The 21,670-nt window shown below is 37.5% G+C and overlaps 1 pseudogene; it reads right to left on the reverse strand.

Annotated features, from left to right (window-relative positions):
• Nucleotides 1–20,308: 20,308 nt before the first annotated feature.
• Nucleotides 20,309–21,262, reverse strand: LOC100017268 (olfactory receptor 8B3-like; annotated as a pseudogene).
• Between the last annotated feature and the right edge of the window lie 408 nt (nt 21,263–21,670).

Here is a 21,670-nt window from a genome sequence, read left to right on the forward strand (position 1 = left end):
GTAGAACTTCTTTGGTTATTCTGTCAAATAGCTTGTATAATATTGGGATTAGTTATTCTTTGAATGTTTGATAGAATTCATTTGTGGATCCATCTGACCCTGGGGAATTTTTCTTAGGGAGTTCTTTGATGGCTTGTTCAATTTCTTTTTCTGATATGGGATTGTTTTGGTAATTTATTTCTTCCTCTATTACTCTGGGCAATTTATATTTTTGTAAGTATTCATCCATATCATCTAGATTGCCTTACTTGTTGCCATATAATTGAGCAAAGTAGTTTTTAATGATTGCCTTGATTTCCTCTTCATTAGAGGTGAAGTCTCCCTTTTCATCTTGGATACTGTCAATTTGTTTTTTTTCTTTCCTTTTTTTGATTAGACAGACCAGTACTTTGTCTATTTAATTTGTTTTTCAAAGTACCAGCTACTACACTTATTTATTAAATCAATAGTTCTTTGACTTTCAGTTTTATTAATTTCTCCTTTGATTTTTAGGATCTCTAATTTAGTCTTCATCTGATGATTTTTAATTTGTTCACTTTCTAGTTTTTTAATTTGCATGCCCAATTCATTGACCCTTATTAACTTGTTAATATATGAACTCAAGGATATAAATTTCCCCCTGAGTACTGCTTTGGCTGCATGCCATAGGTTTTGAAAGGATGCCTCATCATTGTCATTTTCTTCAATGAAGTTATTAATTGTTTCTACAATTTGTTCTTTAAAAGGTGTTGAAGAATTGTATTGTTTAAGTTCACATTAATTTTTATTTATCTCTCCATTTCCTCTTACTAATTATTCTTTTAATTGCATTGTGATCTGAGAAAGTTGCATTTATTATTTCTGCCCTTTTGCACTTGTTTGCAATGTTTTTATACCCTAATACATGGTCAATTTATGTGAATGTACCATGTGCTGCAGAAAAGAAGGTATATTCCTTTTTGTCCCTATTTATTTTTCTCCACATGTCTACTAACTCTAATTTTTCTAAAATTTCATCACTTCTCTTACCTCTTTCTTATTTGTTTTTTTTGTTTGCTTTATCTAGTTCAGATAGAGGATGGTTCAGGTCTCCCACTAGTATAGTTTTTCTATTTATTTCATCCTTGAGTTCCACTAGTTTCTCCTTTAGAAATTTGGATGCTATGCCATTTGGTGCATACATGTTGAGTACTGTAAAGATTAAAATTTAGGAATATGGGGAGACTGAGACAGGTAGAAATTAGTTTCTCTCTGCAAGGAGTATTATATTTTTTAGAGGTTTATTAAAGGTTAAAGATTAAAGAAAATACAAGCAAGAGAAGCACGTGCTAGGTGGGCCATGAGCCCACCCCAAATTTTATTCACATCATGAGACGCGTCTGTTTGCCAGCAGAGCCAGGAAGAGAAGAGAGCCCGCCGTGGGAGGAGACCCTCTAAATAATCATTTTGCTCTCGGCCCATTTGAGAATTCAGTGAGATTACAAAGCACTCTGGGAGCTAGCAAGGACTCCTGGGAAATGGAGTCCAGAGTTCACATCTCAATTTTACAATCCTCCATTTGATCCTCTGGGAAGAAGTCCTTCCCCAAAGGATCATAAAAACATAATCAATTTGAAGATTACAATAATTTGAGGATAAGAGAAAAAAAGAACAAAATTAATAATTACTGGATGCATTGACACAAAGCCAGTTAGGGGGCAGTCCCCTTTGGCATGAAAGTATACATACAAATAAATGTTCAATCAACCACACCCAAAGTTCAATTTTGTGCAACTTGTGGTCTGGAGGCTTCTTCATGGTGGCTTCTCCAACAGTTTGGTTCTGGATTCAGAGAGGTAGCATCTTCTTTACCTAATATTCTTCTCAAAAGGAATTTAAACTTTGCAATTTAAATAATGATATTTTTACATTCCCCCCGTTAAGAGGGTGATTGACAAAAAAAAAGGATCACATAGAGATGCATGGCTGAGGTATGAGGTATATGAATCAATTGGTAAGAGAAATGAAAAAGATATCAGAAAAATCCAAATAAAAAGAAAAAATTTCTGGATGAAAATATAGACTATAAAAGTTTTATGTGTAAAAAGTCCAAGTAAAAGAAAAATAAATCTATAACAGGTCCTTCAATCAGAGCCCAATCAAAATGATCTAAACAATGATGCATTTACCCAGTCAATAGCCAGGACTACAGAAAAGTACCACACTATGAGAGGCAGAAAAGGGGACCAGATTATAGGAGCCAAGGTTTTGGGGATACTCGTCTGTGAGTATTTTCTGAGTAAGTGTGGACACAAGGAAAGCCTATGTCTTAACACATGTTAAACATAGAAACCTTAAGTCTTCACACTAGGTTAAAGACCTCTGTATTGGCCTAGAAGTGCATCAATCCATCCTGGATTGGCTTTTCTTTGGCTCTGTGCAATAGCTCTTTTGTATATATCTTGTCCTGGAATCAGAGAGAATCATTAAGCAAAGTCCCATAATTTTTAAATAATTAGTGGCTTCATTTTTATAGTCCCAAGCCTTTTTGGGCATTCTGACAAATGTGTTTTAAACTTATATTACTGAAAAATCAAAAGGTTAAAGAAAATCTTAATACTGGTGACATGTGCTTCAAATATAAAAGGAGAGAAAAATTTTAAAAAACCCGAAAAGGTATATTGCACATGCAAGAAAAATATAATAATAAAAGAGCTTTAAAATTTTCAAAAATATAGCTTATAATTATTGACATTCTATGTCAGCTAAGAAAATATAAAATACAAGATGTTCTCACCAAAAATGAGATCCATTTCCTCCTACTATCTGGCCATGATCACTGTGAGTAGAAGGCAAATGAATTGAACAAGGTTAACAATTTTTCATTTTTAAAAATACAGTAGTACAAATATATAGGTATCAATATCCCCAAAATTCTCAATAGCCCAATTAATTACAATAGCAAACAAACACACTATCATATTTCACATAAGTTGCTGTATGGCATTTTTAAAACCTCTGAATTGGTGGACATTTGTCACAATTTTTACAAACATAGCAATCTTTCAACCTTGGTGTTTAAACATATTTTTAAACAAAGTAAAACTCATCTTGGGTTAAGAACATAATCAAGAAATCTATATATCATTCTGGTGCAAGTAAAATAGTGAGCTGAAGAGTATAAATAAAGGGGCACTCCTTTTTTTGGAGGCTTAGAGGAATACAAATGCCCTGAGATTAACTGCCCCAACTTCCATTCACATATTTAGAAATGTGGGAAGGTTGGGGGTTATAAAATGTATTTCACTTCGGCTACTAGAATAGGCCTTACCTCATGGTAGGTGTGACAAGGAAATCACTTTAAAAGACTGATATATATTAATTTAAGGTCGCCAAGGAATTCAGCTATGTAATTCCTAAATGAAAACTCAAGTCAGCAGTCAACCTTTTATGGAGTTTAATTACAAACAGGAGGAAGAAAGGAATTAGAGAGAGAGAGAGAGAGAGAGAGGGAGAGAGAAAGGGGAGAGAAGGGAATAGGGTTTAAATACCCCTTCTGTTTAGGCTGGGCCAAAAGGCCCAAGCCCTTAGATAGCTGGGGCAAAGAAAAGAGATCAGTCCCTATTACTCACGTGACCAAAATGGAGAAACAGTCTCAGAGGCCCCCACCTTCAGCTTCCTTCAGAGCAAGCTTCTCAGAGCACACTCCAACCACTCAGACAAACTCCTCAACCACCACCTCAGTCTTCAGACCCCTCTGTATTTAAGGAAACCATCCAAGTTCCCTCCCCTCAGTTCTCACATCTACCAATCACTGTCCATCAATTTCCCTGTGCCAATGGAGGCTCTAGCTTAACCCAGGACTGCCCAGAGGTCTCTCGCTTTGCACATGTCTGTTGAAGGTCATATTTTCAAATAATTAAATCTTTGATCCTTTGCTACAGCCCTTCCTAAATCCTGTTAACCTGAGTAGGGTAGAGATTGGAATAATTAAATTTTGATCTATGCTGCAGCCCTTCCTAAGTCCTGTTAGGACTGAGTAGGGTGGAGATTGATTCCAAGTATCTCCATTGTATCAATTCTAAAATCAATCATGACTCAAAGAAATTCCTGTTCTATGCTTAAGCATAGGTCAAAGTCCTTTCCATTGTTCAGCAAAAGGTTTCTGTCCTAAAGTAATCTTAAGAAGGGAGGAGGAGGAACCTCCCATGCCAATGGGGTTCACATTCCAATAGACTATCAGTAAGAAATTTTCCAAGTATAAAATTTCCCAATGGTGAAATTTCAAACATTTATAAGTCTAAGGAATTTTAAGTTTACATAGGGGCAGGCAAAATAACCAGAGATTGTTAAAAAAATTACAAAAATCATATTTAAAAAACCCTTAAAATCATTCAAGGTATTTAGCACATTAAATTTTTCCAAGGTTGTTATACAATTATAACCAGTTCTAAAGTCCATCTATCCTTGGCAAAATAGAAAGAAGCTGTTTTTTCATATATGGGCTTATTCAATAATATTTTTTCAGCACAGTTATAGGAGGAAAACAACAGAATTTAAAAACTCAGTACATTCAAAATAAATTCAATCAACCTTCAGTGTAACCGAATAATATTCAATCCAGTAATATATGAATTTAACATCATAAAGTTATATCTTAAACAGAACAATCAAGAAATGCAATAGAAATACAGAGATTTTTTTATAAACCATTGAAGTCTGAAATGCCTTAGAATATAGTCTCTAGGTTCCTTGGATTCTTATCCATTTAAATGTCTATAGTCCCAAGGCAGAGTGGTAAGGGCTAAGCAATGGGGTCTGAGCAATCTGCTTGGGGCCACACAGCTGGGAAGTATCTGAGGCCAGATTTTAACCCAGGACCGCGTGTCTTTAGGCCTGGCTATCAGTTCCCTGAGCCACCCATTTGCCTCCCCAAAGTTGAATCTTTGGGCTGAACCTTTCTTCTGGCACACAGGTGAAATCATTGAAATTACCAGAACAGTCAAAAGGTATCCTTTTAAGCAGCCCATTGCTTAAAAGTCTGTTTGAAAAGTCTGTTTCTTCTCCTCTCCCTTTTCTCTCTCCCCTGATATGATCCCTCCTCCTGCCCCAGTCCACGTGGAGCCCAGGCCACCCACGTGGAGCCAATACTCAAACCCCCCCCCCCCCCCGTTTTGTTACCAGCTGATAGAAATGAGTCCTGAGCAATCTGCTCCAAGGAACTGGGTTTGTTGGGCAGGCAGGTCACAAGGTGATTGAAATCTTGGTTGAATCAGGTGGGCCAGGTGAGCAAGAGAAAAACTGAGGGGTGGGCAGGGCCGGGAGCCGGAGAGCAGACAAACAGGGCCAGGAGCTTGGGCACCAGGTGAGAGGCCAGGAGCAGAAGCAGGAGCCAGAGAGGGCCGCAGGCAGGAGCTGATCAAGATAGTTTTCTCAAAAGGCATCTTGGAGAAACCGGCTTAAAAAAAATTCTAGGCACTAGCTATTAAAGATTAAATCAGAAGATTGAGAGTTTTTTTTTTTTTCATTAGGTCTCCAACTGTAAAGATTAAAATTTAGGAATATGGGGAGACTGAGGCAGGCAGAAATTAGTTTCTCTCTTCAAGGAGTATTATATTTTTAGAGGTTTATTAAAGGTTAAAGATTAAAGAAAATACAGAATAAGAAAAAACATGTGCCTAGGCCAGAGGCCTAGGCAAGATAACCTCACATCACGGAAGAGACGCGTCTGCTCCAAAAAGGAAGTCAAAAAGCCCCCAAAAGCCTTTGCCATCAGCTTAAATCCTTCCTCGATCTCGGCCCACCTCAGAATTGTGTGAGATTACAAAGCATTCTGGGTAAGTAGAGCAAGGGCTTGTGGGGATTGAAGTCCAGAGTTCAAATCTCAATTTTACAGTACGGATATATCCTCATTGTCGATTCTGCCTTTTATCAGGATGTAATTACCTTCCCTATCTCTTTTAACTAGATTTATTTTTACTTTGACTGTCAGATATCATGATTGTGACTCCTGCCTTCTTTTTATCAGTTGATGCCCAATAGATTTGGCTCCATCCTCTTAGTTTCACCCTATGTGTATCTACTTTCCTCATGTGTGTTTCTTATAGACAGCATATGGTAGAGTTTTGGATTCCTATCCACTCTGCTATTCGCTTGCATTTTATGGGTGAGTTCATTCCATTCACATTGAGTTATGATTACTAGCTGTGTATTTCCCATTATTTTGATTTCTACTCCTAGTCCTGACTTTTCTTCTTTCACTATTTCCTTTTACAACAATGTTTGCTTTTAATCAGTCCCCCTAGTTCCCACCCTTATTTTACTTCCCTTTCTACCTCCCTCCCTTCTTATTCCCCCCTGTTTCCTTGTAGTCTTTCTAGAATTACCCCCACCCTCTCCCTCCCTTGTACTGCTTCCCTCCCCACCAGTCCATTTGTTACCCTTCTACTCCCCTATAGGGTACAAATCTATTCTCTGCCCCAATGGATTGGATTGTTCTTCCCTCTTTGGGTCAATTTCAAAGCACATAAGAATTCAGCATTCTCTGTCTCCAACCTCTATACCTTTCCAGTGTATTGATGTTCTCCCACCTCCTGCCATGAGCTTCTTTGTGACATATAAATTTACCACCATTTGATTCTTTTCCCATTTCTTTTAGTATTAACCCCTTTTTTAGCTCTAGTTGTGTATATATATATATATATGTATGTATGTATGTATGTATATGTGTGTGTGTGTGTGTGTGTATAAGGTGCTCAGGGAGGAGTAGTATCTGTGGTATGGGGGCCCTTCATACCAGAGATACTACTCCTCCCTGAGCACCCCATACACACACACACACACACACCTCTGACCCTCATCTGACACCTAGCTCCCAGCTCTCACTTGTGGCTCCTAGTAGCTGCTAGCATGTGGCAGCGGCCACATCCAGGGCAATGGCTTCGACAGGCCGGCTAAACCTTGTGAGGGTAGCCATTGGGTCATAGACCCCTGGTGAACTAAGGCTTTGTTCACCCAGCATGTGAAGACTGCTTCGGCGGAACAGGCGGAAGAAACCAATAAGAAGTTTCAACAGCTGAGAGGGCAACACAGCAAAGCACTGTGGAGTGCTTTGGGCTTGTTGGAGCACAAAAGACAACACGGCCATCCAATGCAGCTGAGGAAGTCTCCAGGTGTAATGATTTTTCATGCCACTGGACCCAGGCTTCCAACACCGAGAGAGTGGGACTGTCTCTGTGCATTGACTTTTCCACTTAAATCTCCTTCACGCACAAGTGTTTTTGTGCACACTCATCTACATCACAGATGAAAGTGCACAAAGACAATCATCATCCTCAGTTACCGAGAGAATATATACATATATATATTTATATATGTATATATATATATACATGTATATGTATTTATACATGCATATATCTATGTACCTATTTATGTCTTGTCCTTTTTTACTATACAATTTGTCCCTGTTCCCACTGTGTGTAATTCTTCTAGCTGCCCAGGTGATAAAAACAGTTTTTAAGAGTTACCAATGACCTTTTTTCTTATAGGGATACATAACATTTTAACTTATTGAGTCTGTTAAAAAAGGGGGGGGAGGGTTGCTTTTTTGGTTTGTTTTGTTTTTCTTTTTTCCCTTTTTTAAAATTACCTTTTGATGACTCTCTTGAGTTCTGTGCTTGCACATTGAACATTCTGTTCAGGTCTTGTAGCAGTCCACCCCTAGCTATGGGCAAGGGGAACAGTTAGTATGTACAGATTGCCTTAGAAGAGAGCATGCTCAGTCTTGAGCATGCTCAGTATTGCACATGGCTGGGAAAGCCTCTGACCCTTGACACCAGCTTTCCCCAGGTTAGGCGGGAACACAGGTTTCTTTGTGCTCACCTGGTTAAGAAAAACCACACCTATACCTTGTCATTAACCAATGATGATCATCCCTGTGTATTGTGTATATTTGCATATCAAAGATTATATATAGCACAGCAAGCTCCACCTCTCTCTCTCGCTCTCTCTTTCAGGCTAGCTGATGGCTGTCCTGGCAGGAGCTTGGCCTCTGGCCAAGCTCCATCTTTAAACCTTCTCTATCTCTTTCATCTCTCTGACCTGTGTGGTATTAAATGTGGATCTCTGGACAGGTAAAAGCCTTCGGAAGGGTCCTTTGATGAGAGCTTAGCTGTGGCTCATGGAAAATTAATAAAGACTCATTCCTGCCACCTCATATCTCTAATTTGACTCCGTCATCCCCCTCATGGTATCTAAAACTTCTATCCTGTCTCTATCTTCCTACCTTAAAGCTTCTCTCCCCTCTGAAGAAGCTTTAGGTCTGGTATTTTCTTTACAAATTCTTGGAATTCTTCTATTTTTGTTGAATGACCATACTTTCCCCTGTAAAAATATATTCAGTTCTGCTGGGTAGTTGATGCTTGGTTGTAGACCTAGATTTTGTTGCTTTCTGGAATATCATATCCCATGCCTTTTGGGCCTTCACTGTGGATGCAACCAGATCCTGCATTATCCTCACTGTGTTTCCATGGTATCTGAATGACTTCTACTTGGCAACTTGTAATATTTTTTCTTTGGTCTGATAATTCTTGAACTTGGCTATAACATTCCTGGGTGTTTTCAGTTGGGGATTAAGTACAGGAGGTGATCTGTGGATTCTTTCGATCTCCACTTTTCCCTCTTTTTCTAGAATATTTGGGCAGTTTTCTTGAATAACTTCATGTAGTATTATGTCCAGGATTTTTCCTTTTGTCATGGTCTTCTTGCAGACCTATGGTTTTTAAATGGTCTCTCCTTGAATGATTTTCTAATCATCTGTTTTGTGAATGAGATGCTTCTTATTTTCGTCAATTTTTTCATTCTTTTGGTTTTGTTTTATAGTGTCCTGCTGCCTTGAGAGGTAACTTAATTCTAGTTGTTGTATTCTGGTTCTTAAAGACTAAATTTCATCCCTGGCTTTTTGGTCATCCTCCTCTTTCTGGTCTGATTTTCTATGGCGGTCATCTTTCATCCTCTCTACATCATCTTTCATCTCCTTTGCCTCATCTTTCATCTTTATTGCCTCATCTTTCATCTCCTTTACCTCATTTTCTAGCTGGTTGATTTTGGCTTTCAAGACACTATTTTCTTGTTTTATTCAAGTGCCTCTGTTTCCAGATGACTTATCTTAGTTTTTAAGTTCTTTTCCCAATTTTCTTCAGCCTCTCTTAATTGAGTTTTGAATTGCATTTTGAGTTCTTCCAAAGCCTGTATCCAATTCGCTGGGGTTTCTGATTTATGATTTTCTGATCCCTCCCCCTCTTTTCCATTCACTGTATAGAAGCTGTATATTATAATTACTTTCTTCTTTTTCTGTTGTTTGCTCATATTTACTCATTCTTTGTTCCCCATATTTGTCTGTGCTCTTGCTCCTCTCATTTTTTTTTTGGTTTTGGGTGCTTCTGTCAGTCTTCCCTCTTGGAACTTTGACAGAAGATCTCTTGTGCAGTCTATGGGGGATGGTTGTTGGGGTTTCAGCTTCCCTGTCCTCTGGAAGCTTTCGATTGGATTAACATCCAGTGGTTAATGAGGGAGGGATGTGGAGCCTGGGCTTCCCTGAGTTCTGAAGAATTTTGATGGGATTAAGTTCAGCTGGGTTGGACTTGGTGTGCTCTAAGGCCAAAACCTCCTGGAAGGCTCAAGCAAATATGGAGGATCTCCACAGCTCTGGCCAGGCTGCCAGCTCTATGCTTCCTCTCCAGCTCCTTCCCTGTTGTCTATGTTCAAGGCTCTGAGTTTGGTACAGCCCTGCCTGCAAGGTACACCCTCCAGACCAGCACCTTTGCCAGCCCAATGGTTCCTGCTGACATTAGAGGCTCAGCACTCTAGATGGGCAGGGGGATGGGTCATGGGACCTTCTTTCTGCCTTCCCCTTAAACCCGAGTGTTCTCGGGTTCCGGCCTTTGGGGATGCATACCTTTTGAATTGTGTCCAGTAGGAGGGTTCCTTGGCTCTGTCTTGTTGTTAAGCTTGATTTTCAGTCCCCTAGGAGAATTCAGTTTGTGATCAGTAAGGAAGGGTATTCAGAGGTCTGAACTTCTGCTCCTTCTAGGCTACCATCTTGACTCCACCATCAAAAGTTTAGCATTTTTAAATGCCTCACAAGACATTAACTGGTGACTAGATTTAAACATTAGAGGCACATTGCCATTCATGGACTGAAAAATGGCAAATCCCCACATTACAAATAAAAACCTCAAGATATCAAGGAGCATATAATAAATAAACACTACCAAAGCTGAATCTTTACTATGGACTGAACAGTTACAAACTCCCTAACATGAGAGGACGAATTATGAAGGAAATTTGAAAAGATATTATAAAGAAAATGGAACTCAAAATGTGTTGAAAGAAGCTAGATATCCTAAGAGTTCTGAGTGATAAAGCAGTGTATTCCATATATGTTGACTAGCCAGTGCAAAGATACACATGGGAAGGGGAGGGAAAGAACTCTCATATGAGAAGGAGAGGAAGAGAGCGTGAAGTGGAATTACTTAAACCTTACTCTCAGTGAAATCAAATCTGAGAGGGAAGAACATCTACATCCAGTGGGATCCTGAATTCTATCTTATCCAACAGGGCAAGAAAGAAAGGAAAATTAAGGAGGGGGAGGGGGAGGGAGTATAAAAAGGGAGAGAAGGAGAGGGGGAGGGGAAAGGAGCATAAAAAGGGAGGGGCTAGAAAGGGAAGCATCTCAAGGGAGGGGACTAGGGGGACCAACCCAAAGTAAATCACTGGTTCAAAAGGATATAGCTAAAGAAGAAAGGTCAGAACTACGGGAAGATATCAAAATGCCAGCGAATCCACAAGTGTCAATCATAACTTTGAACGTGAATGGGATGAACTCACCCATAAAATGCAGACAAATAACAGATTGGATTAGAACCCAAAACCCTACCATCTGTTGTCTTCAAGAAACACATATGAGGCGGGTCGATACTCACAAGGTTAGAATTAAAGGTTGGAGTAAGACCTTTTGGGCCTCAACTGATAGAAAGAAGGCAGGAGTTGCAATCATGATATCTGACAAAGCCAAAGCACAAATAGACCTGATCAAAAGGGATAGGGAAGGTAAATATATTCTGTTAAAAGGGATTATAGACAATGAGGAAATATTACTGATCAACATATATGCACCAAATGGTATAGCATCCAAATTTCTAATGGAGGAATTAGAAGAATTGAAGGAGGAAATAGACAGTAAAATCATATTAGTGGGAGACTTGAACCAACCACTATCAAATTTAGATAAATCAAACCAAAAAATAAACAAGAAAGAGGTAAAAGAGGTGAATGAAATCTTAGAAAAATTAGAGCTAATAGACATATGGAGAAAAATAAATAGGGACAAAAAGGAATACACCTTCTTTTCAGTACCACATGGCACATTCACAAAAATAGATCATACACTAGGTCACAGAAACATGGCACTCAAATGCAGAAAAGCAGAAATAATAAATGCAGCCTTTTCAGATCACAAGGCAATAAAAATATTGATCAGTAAGGGTACATGGAGAGCCAAATCAAAAATTAATTGGAAATTAAATAATATGATACTCCAAAATCAGTTAGTTAGAGAAGAAATCATAGAAACAATTAATAATTTCATTGAGGAAAATGACAACTGCAAGGCATCCTTTCAAACCTTATGGGAGGTAGCCAAGGCAGTATTTAGAGGAAAATTCATATCCCTGAGTGCATATATTAACAAATTAGGGAGGACAGAGGTCAAGGAATTGGAAATGCAAATCAAAAAACTTGAGAACAAATAAATTAAGAACCCCCAGAAGAAAACCAAACTAGAGATCCTAAAAATTAAGGGAGAAATTAATAAAATCGAAAGTGATAGAACTATTGAGCTAATACACAAGACTAGAAGCTGGTACTTTGAAAAAACAGACAAAATAGACAAAGTACTGGTCAATCTAATTTAAAAAAGGAAAGAAGAAAGGCAAATTAACAGCATCAAGGAAGAAAAGGGGGACATCACCTCCAATGAAGAGGAAATTAAGGCAATCATTAAAAACTACTTTGCCCAACTATATGGCAATAAATATACCAACCTAGGTGATATGGATGAATATTTACAAAAATATAAATTGCCTAGAATAACAGAAGAAGAAATAGATTTCTTAAATAATCTCATATCAGAAAAAGAAATCCAACAGGCCATCAAAGAACTTCCTAAGAAAAAATCCCCAGGGCCTGAAGGATTCACAAGTGAATTCTATCAAACATTCAGAGAACAGTTAATCCCAATACTATACAAACTATTTGACATAATAAGCAAAGGGGGAATTCCACCAAACTCCTTTTATGACACAAACATGGTACTGATTCCAAAACCAGGCAGGTCAAAAACAGAGAAAGAAAACTATAGACCAATCTCCCTAATGAATATAGATGCAAAAATCCTAAATAGGATACTAGCAAAAAGTCTCCAGCAAGTGATCAGAAGAATCATTCACCATGATCAAGTAGGATTTATACCAGGGATGCAGGACTGGTTCAATATTAGGAAAACCATCCACATAATTGACCACATCAACAAGCAAACCAACAAAAATCACATGATTATTTCAATAGATGCAGAAAAAGCCTTTGATAAAATACAACACCCATTCCTGTTAAAAACACTGGAAAGCATAGGAATAGAAGGGCCTTTCCTAAAAATAATGAACAGTATATATCTAAAACCATCAACTAATATCATCTGCAATGGGGATAAACTAAATCCATTCCCATTAAGATCAGGAATGAAACAAGGATGCCCATTATCACCTTTATTATTTGACATAGTATTAGAAACACTAGCAGTAGCAATTAGATAAGAAAAAGAAATTGAAGGCATTAAAATAGGCAAGGAGGAGTCCAAATTATTGCTCTTTGAAGATGACATGATGGTCTACCTAAAGAATCCTAGAGATTCAACCAAAAAGCTAATCGAAATAATCAACAACTTTAGCAAAGTTGCAGGATACAAAATAAACCCACATAAGTCATCAGCATTTCTATACATCTCCAACATAGTTCAGCAGCAAAAACTAGAAAGAGACATCCCATTCAAAATCACCTTAGACAAAATAAAATACCTAGGAATCTACCTCCCGAGACAAACACAGGAACTATATGAACACAACTACAAAACACTCTCCACACAACTAAAACTAGAGTTGAGCAATTGGAAAAACATTAACTGCTCATGGGTAGGATAGGCCAATATAATAAAAATGACCATCCTACCCAAACTCATCTATCTATTTAGTGCCATACCATTGAAACTTCCAAAAAAATTTTTTTTACTGATTTAGAAAAAAACATAACAAAGTTCATTTGGAAGAACAAAATATCAAGGATATACAGGGAAATAATGAAAAAAAATACATGGGAAGGGGGCCTTACAGTCCCAAATCTCAGACTATATTATAAAGCAGTGATCACCAAAACAATCTGGTACTGGCTAAGAGACAGAAAGGAGGATCAGTGGAATAGACTCGGGATAAGTGACCTCAGCAAGACAGTATATTACAAACCCAAAGACCCCAGCTTTTGGGACAATGATCCAGTATTTGATAAAAACTGCTGGGAAAATTGGAGGACAGTGTGGGAAAGATTAGGTTTAGATCAACACCTCACACCCTACACCAAGATATATTCAAAATGGGTGAATGACTTGAACATAAAGAAGGAAACTATAAGAAAATTAGGCGAACACAGAATAGTACACATGTCAGACCTTTAGGAAGGGAAAGATTTCAAAACCAAGCAAGACTTAGAAAGAGTTACAAAATGCAAAATAAATAATCTGGAATACATCAAATTAAAAAGGTTTTGTACAAACAAAACCAATGTAACTAAAATCAGAAGGGAAGCAACAAATTGGGAAACAATCTTCATAAAAACCTCTGACAAAAGTTTAATTATTCAAATATACAAAGAACTAAATCAATTGTACAAAAAATCAAGCCATTCCCCAATTGATAAATGGGCAAGGATCATGAACAGGGAGTTCTCAGCCAAAGAAATCAAAACTATTAATAAGCACATGAAAAAGTGCTCTACATCTCTTATAATCAGAGACATGGAAATCAAAACAACTCTGAGGTATCACCTCACACCTAGCAGATTGGCTAACATGACAGCTATGGAAAGTAATGAATGCCGTAGGGGATGTGGCAAAGTAGGGACACTAAATCATTGCTGGTGGAGTTGTGAATTGATCCAACCCTTCTGGAGGGCAGTTTGGAACTATGCCCAAAGGGTGATAAAAGACTGTCTGCCCTTTGATCCAGCTATAGCACTGCTGGGTTTGTACGCCAAAGAGATAATAAGGGAAAAGACTTATACAAGAATATTCATAGCTGCACTCTTTGTGGTGGCCAAAAATTGGAAAACGAGGGGATGCCCATCAATTGGGGAATGGCTGAACAAATTGTGGTATATGTTGGTGATGGAATACTATTGTGGTAAAAGGAATAATAAAGTAGAGGAATTCCATGGAGACTGGAACAACCTCCAAGAAGTGATGCAGAGCAAAAGGAGCAGAACCAGGAAATCATTATACACTGTGGAACAATCAAAGGTAGTGGACTTCTCCATTGGTGTCAATGCAATGTCCCTGAACACTCTGCAGGGATCTAAAAAATACTATCCACAAGCAGAGGATAAACTGTGGGAGTAAAAACAATGAGGAAAAGCAACTGCCTGACTACGGGGGTGAAGGTGATTGGACTGAGGAGAGACTCTAAATGAACACTCTAATCCAAATACCAACAACATGGAAATGGGTTAGAAACAGGAACACATGTGATAACCAGTGGAATCGTGCGTTGCCTATGGGAGAGGGAAGGGTGGTGGGAGGGGGGGGGGAGGAAAAGAAAATTATCTTTGTTTCCAGTGAATAATGTTTGGAAATGACCAAATAAAATAATGTTTTAAAAAAAGATATAATTTAATGGGGCAGAATGAAAATGGCAGCATAGTAGCAGGAAAATCCTGAAGTTTCTCTGAATTTCCTTCCAAACCAATCATTAAAAAACCTCTCAAAATGACAGAAGTCAAAGCAGAATGAGCAAAGGGGCTCTTCCATTGGACACAGCATGAAAGTTAGACTGTGAGAAGGAATCTCCATGTTATAAGGGAGCAAAACTGCACAAGGAAAAGTGCAGACTAACCATCTCTTCCCCTCCATTCAAGAAGCAGATCCAGGACCAGGGCAATCTAGGAGGCTGCCTACACTAAAGTAAAAGCACCAGAGATGTACCCCCCCCCGCCCTGGAGACTCCAGGCTCTGGCAATGAGAGTCAAAGCTTAATAGCACCAGACTCACTCAGCAGCAATAGAGACAGTAATGAAGAAGCAGCAGTAGCAACAGGGACAGAGAAGAAAGCCTTAGGGGAAAACTATCTAAAGCCTGCCACACCAAAATAAAACAAAAAAACTCACATTTACTCCTGTAAATCCCAGGCTCTGGAAGAAAAGTTCTGAGCTCTATAATACTGAGTTCATTCAGACCTCTGACAGAGAAAGTAAAATACCTCCAAGGCAAAGCCCTTCAAGATAAAAGCTAAGATAGAAATGACTAGCAATGCACAAGACTTGCAGTCCTGCAGTGGGAAAATGAGTAAAAAGAAGCCAAAAAAGCTCCTGACCTTGGAAAATTTCTGTGGAGAAAAAGAACAAAAAACAGAAGCAACTAGATAGGGTGAGAAACAGGCAAACAGATGCAAGCCCTCAAAAAAATGGAAACCCGTTGCAAGCTGAAGAGGAACTCAGAAAGAAGTTCATGGACCAAGTAAGACAGATAGAATGAAAATGCAAAAAAGTGGGGAAAAAATGAAAGTAATACAAAAAAGAAAATAATGGCTTAAAAGGCAAAATTGCCCAAATGGAAAGAGACAGAAATCAAGAGAAGTAACAAGCAGATACAAAACCAGAACTAACCTGCTTGAAGAACAGGCAAAGAAGTGTAATGTTGAAAAGAGTGCCTTGAAAGGAAGAATAGATCAAATCAAAAAGGAGAATAAAAAGATTATGGATGAAAATCAGTCTCTTATTTGGACAAGAAGAAGCTAATGATCTCAAGAGACATTAAGAAATAATAAATCAAAATAAAAAATAGAAGGAAACATGAAATTTCTCATTGAATAAGCTGACCTGGAAAATAGGTCCAGGAGAGATAATTTGAGAATTATTGGACTACCCAAAAGCCATGAGAAAAAATAAATTAGACATTATATTCGAAGAAATTATCCAAGAAAATTTCCCAGATATTCTTAAACAAGAGGGCAAAAATAGACATTGAAAGAATTCATAGGTCACCCCCTGCATTAAATCCCCAAATGACAACTGCAAGGAAGGTCTTGGGCAAGTTCAAGAGTTTCTAGGCCAAGGAGAAAATACTACCAATGGACAGAAAGAAATGATTCAGATATCATGTAGCCCCAGTCAGGGTTACACAGAATCTGGCAGCCTCCACATTGAAGTGCCTCAAGGTTTGACATATGATATTCTAGAAGGCAATAAAACTGGATATATAACCAAGAATCAACCACACATCAAAACTGACTTCATACTTTCAGGGAAAAGCATGGGTATTTAATAAAATAGATGAGTTACAAGCATTCCAGAAAAAAAGACCAGAATTAAACAGAAAATGTGATGTCCAAATACAAAATTCAAGAGAACCATGAAAAGGTAAATAAGAAAGAGAAAAAATGTATGGGCTTCAAAAAGGTTAAATTGCTTATACTCCTATATGGAAAAAGGATTTCTGTAACTCTTAAAAGTTATTATCATTATCATTGTAAGAAGATGAAATATACAGAGGCAAAGGATGTGGTATTAGGCATTTTAGGGTGATATCTAAAAAATTAGAGGGGAAAAAGAGGATTATACTAAGAGAAATCCAAAGGAAAAGGTAAAATGAGGTAAATTATACCACATAAAGAGATGCATGGGTGGGGGGTGAGGGAGAGAATAACATTACAAAAAAGGGAGGATGAAGGTGGTGACTTGTAATACTTAAATCTTACTTTCAGTGGAACGAGTTCTGAGAGGGAAGAACAGCTAGATTTATTGGGGTATAGAAATCTATCTTACCCTATAGAGAAATAGAAGGAGAATAAGGAAGGGGAGTGTGGGGAGAGGAGTAATATAAGTGAGGGAAAAGTTGGGGGAGGTGATTAAAAGACCCCAAAGAGAAATAGGAGAGGAATAAGAAGGGAGGAGGTGGTAAGGAGAGTAAAATAAGGGTGGAGGAAAGGGGCATTGATGAAAAGCAAAACACTAGTGTGGAAGGAAATTGTGAAAGGAGAAATGGCAGGAATGAAAGAGGAAATCAAAATGATAGAGAATACATAGATGATAATCATGAGTATGAATGTGAATGGGATGAACTCAACCATAAAATGAATGTGGATAGCAGAGTGCATTAAAAACCAAAATCAAACCATATGTTGTTTACAAGAAACACACATTAGCAGGTAGAAACACACAGGGCAAAGGTAAGAATCAGGAGCAGAATTTATTGGGCATCAACTGAGAAAAAGAAGACAGGAGTAGCAAAAATGATCTCTGATAAGGTTAAAGTAAAAATAGATATGATTAAAAGAGATAAGGAAAGTAATTACATCCTTAAAAAAAAGACAGTATAGAGAATGAAGAAATATCAGTTCTCAAAATATATGTACCAAATACAGATTTTTAAAGGAGAAATTATATAGGATCTTAAGGAGGAAATAAATAGTAAAAATACACTAGTGGGAGACCTCAACATTCCCCTATCAGAACTAGATAAATCAAACCAAAAAATAAATAAGAATTAAGAGAAGTGAATGAAATTTTAGAAAAATTAGAGGTAAAAGATATCTGGAGAAAAGTGAATAGAAATAAATAGGAATATATCTTCTTTTCAGCACCACATGGTACATATATAAAGATTGACCATGTACTAGGGCATAAAAACATCACAAACAAATGCAGAAAAGGTGAAATAATAAATGCAACTTTTTCAGATAATAATGTGATAAAAATATAATTACTAAGGGTTCATGAAGAGGCAAATTAAAAATTAATTGTTAATTAAATAACCTAATTCTCCAAAACTAGTGAGTTAAAGAACAAATCATAGAAACAATTACTGATTTTATTGAAAAGAATAACAATGAGCCTATATATAAAAATTTATGGAATATAGCCAAAACAGTACTCAGGAAAATTTATATCCCTGAGTGCCTATATAAACAAAAGAGAAAGAGGAGATCAACAAATTGGGCATGCAACTAAAAAAACTAGAAAAAGAACAAATTAAAAACCCTCAGATAAAGACCAAATTGGAAATCCTAAATATCAAAGAAGAAATTAATAAAATTGAAAGAAAAGAATTATTGAATTAATAAATAAGACTATATACTACTGACTAAGAGATTGAAGGGCAGATCAATAGAATATCCTTGGGGTAAATGATCTCAGCAAGATAGTGTTCGACAAACCCAAAGATCCCAGCTTTTGGGACAAGAACTCAATATTTGACAGAAACTGTCAAGAAAATGAAAACCAGTATGGGAAAAGTAGGTTTAGATCAACATCTTGCACCCTATACCAAGATAAATTCAAAATGAGTAAATGACCTAAATATAAGAAGGGAAAGTATAAGTAAATTAGGTGGACATAGAATAGCATATCTGTCAGCTCTATGGGAAGTGAAAGAATTTAAGATCAAGCAAGAGCTAGAGATCATTACAATATATGAAATGAATAATTTTGATGATGTCAAATTAAAAAGTAGTTGTACAAGCAAGAACAATGTAACCAAAATTAGAAGGGAAGAAACAAACTGAGAAAATTTTTTATAACAAAAATCTCTGAGAAACGTCGAATTTCTCACATTCATAAGGTAAAAAAATCAAATCCAAAATGTTGGAGGGGATGAAGCAAAATTGGAACCCCAATAAACTGCTAGTGGAATTGTGAATTGGCCTAACAATTCTGGAAGGGAATTTGGAACTACACCCAAAGGATTTTAAAAGAATGCTATGCTACTCTTAGGTTTCTAGCACAAAGAAATAATGAGTGTCTGTCTTCCAGTCTCTCCTCAAGTGTCTTTCTTTACTCCAACTCTGAGTGACTCTTCCAATCTCTCATCTGAGTGACTCTTCTTCACTTCAATCCCAAGCGACTGATCTCTTCCAGTCCAAATCCAAGTGACTGAATATCCTTGTGTTTTTGTGATATATCCTATATCCTTGTGTTTTTCTGTTTCCTCTATTTAAAGACCATTTTTCTCTTGTGTCACCTCCCCTAAATTTTATGTCTACCAATCACTGCAGACTCTCCTCTCCAGAACTGCCCACTCAATGTATGAAATGGGTGTTCACACCTTTTGTAATTAGTTAGCACCTTCTGTGGTAAGTTAACATATTTTTATTAGTTAACACCTTTTTGTAGTTAAAATGAATGGATCTACTTTAAATATGAGTTAACACTTTGGGGATTAAAATATAAAGATAGACAGGGGATTACAATTCAATCTTCCCAATAAAGGAAGAACTAAGTACCTTCATTCAATCAGGGGAGAGCTAAATTCAATCTTCACACTATCTAACTAATACCCTTCCCCCCAAAGTCAGGCAGATCAGAGTTTGGTTCACTTAAACCCCTTGAGGTCAGAATTAAGAGACTCAGGTTCTTGGCTGCACAGTGAGTGTCCCCAAGTTCAAAGTTCAAGGAGGTAGATGAAAATCCTACTTAGTGGACAGCTTGTGTTTCAAAGTCCTGTCCACTTGGCTTATCTTCTTGTGAGGACCTGGGGTCAGGAATCACAGGTAAAGACATCACTGGATCAGGGAATTAGCCAGACCCAACCTCTCTGGTGTGTGTTTCCAGACAGAAGTCAGTTTTTCAACTGCTGGATCAGCTCACTCCCTCCTCTCTCGCTCTCTCCAAAGTTCTGTGTTCCTTTCTTTGGTCATCGCCCGCTGCTGTAGAATCCTGGAGCTCTTTCAAGTTCAATTTCTTTCCAAGATCTCAAACCTTCTCTTCCAGGATCCCTTGTTCTGATCCTCAGTTTGTATCCCCTCTTATAATAAAAGAGATACTGATTTTATACATCGATTATCTCCAAGGTGTTTGCGCAACTGGTCCAGTGACATAAAGTGATTCTGGTTCACTCTCACTAACTGGAGGTTAAAATACCCAGAGATCATGGCTGAGTATTCAGGGAGATCTCTAAGTGGAAAGAACTCTATCCACTTTGGGTCCCTCTCCTCTTTACTCTTTTTTTAGGTGATGATGGTGACACTAGGTACTATTATATTAGTGTCCACAACAAAATTAAAACCACCAGCTAATTGACATAGGTGCTGCTGCAGGAGAATTGGAGAAAGGCAACCCCTAGACACATGTAATGATTTATAATATTGCCATCACAGAAGTACAGTCTCAACATGCATACAGTGTGAGTCATTGCCCCAGCAAACCCCATTACATAAGCCCCACCCAACAGGCATGAAGAGATCTGATAAGACATGATGACCTTATATAGCAAGAGATTACAGATGGCAACACAATGATCATAAGCCATTATTGTCAACACATAGCATTCAGAAATAATTTTTTAAAAACACAGAAGAAATAGAACTGAGTCATACATCCTGAATAGATGATATTTTTTAAATAAAATTCAACAGCATTTTGAGAGTAAAGACAGAAGAGTACCAAAAATCAATGAAAGACAAGTTGAAGAGGAAATAGTACATAGGAGTGTGAAGGTGAGAATCCATCTTGATTAAAATGATCAGTCCCAGGTTTCCCACTAATGTGTTCACATAGACCCCTAGAAACAGGAGGAATAGGGAGATCTGGAGATCTGGTTGACCTGTTAAGCCTGCAAGAATGAACTGAGTTACAGAAGAGTCATTTTCCAAAGCCATTCTCTTCTTAAGAGATGTACAAGGAGAGAAATCACATGAGAAGCAATGGGCTCTTCCCCAACTATGAAAATGGAACACTCTTGGAAGTCTCTTGAAACCATCATCACCCATGCCATGTAAGTTATGTTCTTGTGATTCTCAATGAATCCATAGGTTTTGATTGAGCCAAGTCTCCATTAGCTGAAGAATTTTGTAAAAATGTTCTTGAGTTCTCTTGCAGAATGGGAGTTGATATTCCTCAGACTCAAAAGCAAAAAGAAATCAGAAAAATGAAAGTACTATTTCTTGTCCTTTCCCTTTCCCCTACCTTGGCCATTTTAGATAAAGACTTATTGTCCTCATATCAGAGTAGATGAAGTAATGCATCAAAGAGATTCTGAAAATAACTATGGTCAAAGTAATTTTATTATTAATTATATTATTATTAGAAATAATACTTTTATATTATTAATAATAAAAATAATTATGACTGGTATATACATACCACCTATAATATGCCAGACCCTTGCTTTAAGTGCTTTACAAATATATCATTAGATACTGATAATACTATTGAGTAGTAGGTACTTTTATGATCACCAGTTTATAATGGAGGAAACAAAGAGATTAAGTGACATGGCTCCAGGTAAAACAAGTATTAACTACTTAAGGCTGGATTTAGACCCAGAACTTTCTGACTGAATGCCCAGAGTTCTATCCATTGAACCATCAATGTAGCTGCCTGTAGAATGGATCCAGAG

This window comes from Monodelphis domestica, chromosome 4 (genome assembly GCF_027887165.1).
Source record: "Monodelphis domestica isolate mMonDom1 chromosome 4, mMonDom1.pri, whole genome shotgun sequence".
In the NCBI taxonomy this organism is placed as follows: domain Eukaryota; kingdom Metazoa; phylum Chordata; class Mammalia; order Didelphimorphia; family Didelphidae; genus Monodelphis; species Monodelphis domestica.